Raw genomic sequence first — 1,033 nt, 5'->3', positions numbered from 1 at the left:
ATTTAAGCTAGTTCAAATTTCAAAGTTATTTTTCTCGACTTAAAAGAAACAAACATATTTAAATAAGTTTAACTATCTATACTATATCAATTTTAATTTATATAATATTTATGAAAATCTGTACTCCCCTTGTCAGGTATTTTAAAATAAAATAAAATACAAAACCCAGGATTTTAACACAAAAATAGCAAATTATTGAATACGGTAGTCATTTTTACCATGAAGACAAATCCAGAGGTCAAATTTTTTTTTTCAAATTAAAGCATATTACATAAGCTTTCATTTAAGATATATATAAAAGTGTCAGTCTTTCCGGAATATTTTCAAAAGTTAAGTTGAAAAAGTTCTACTTTCTATACGCATTTTAAAAGGTTTGCACCCCCCCTGTATAAAGGGAAATGGTCCGATTTTAAAAAAAAGTATGTCGAATGAAAGAAGTATATATAAAGTATTTATCATTAAAGAATAAAGTTGATTCATGCATTTTTTAAAAAGTTATAGCAACATAATGTTAAAAAATGTAAAATATAATATCAAGAATTTTTTCACAAAAATAGCATATTTTTGCATACGGTAGTCATTTTCACCATGAAGACAAGTCCAGAGGTCAAATTTTTTTTTTTCAAATTAAAGTATATTACATTAGCTTTAATTTAAGATATATATAAAAGTGTCAGTCTTTCCGGAACATTTTCAAAAGTTATGTTGAAAAAGTTAATTTTTTGTGAAAAAGTTGTCATTTTTAATCCCCTTCTGTGGGCAGGGAAAGGGTCAAATTTATAAAAAAAATATATAAAATGATAGGTAAATATCTAAGGTATCTATAAAGAAAAAAATTATATTGATTTATTCATTTTTGAAAAAGTTATGGCACTTTTAAGTAAAAAAAAATGAAAAAATATCGAAAATTAGCGATTTTTAAATTTGTAATTTTTTGGGGGATTTCCCCCGTTTACGGGGAACGAGGGATTTTTTTTCAATTTTTGAGGGTAATGTCTTCAACTAGATACGATTTGTGATCTTTTGACATATT

The sequence above is a fragment of the Daktulosphaira vitifoliae genome, unplaced genomic scaffold, assembly GCF_025091365.1.
Source record: "Daktulosphaira vitifoliae isolate Bord-2020 unplaced genomic scaffold, ASM2509136v1 Scaffold_2, whole genome shotgun sequence".
Lineage (NCBI taxonomy): Eukaryota > Metazoa > Arthropoda > Insecta > Hemiptera > Phylloxeridae > Daktulosphaira > Daktulosphaira vitifoliae.
Note: the sequence above shows the minus strand (reverse complement) of the source record.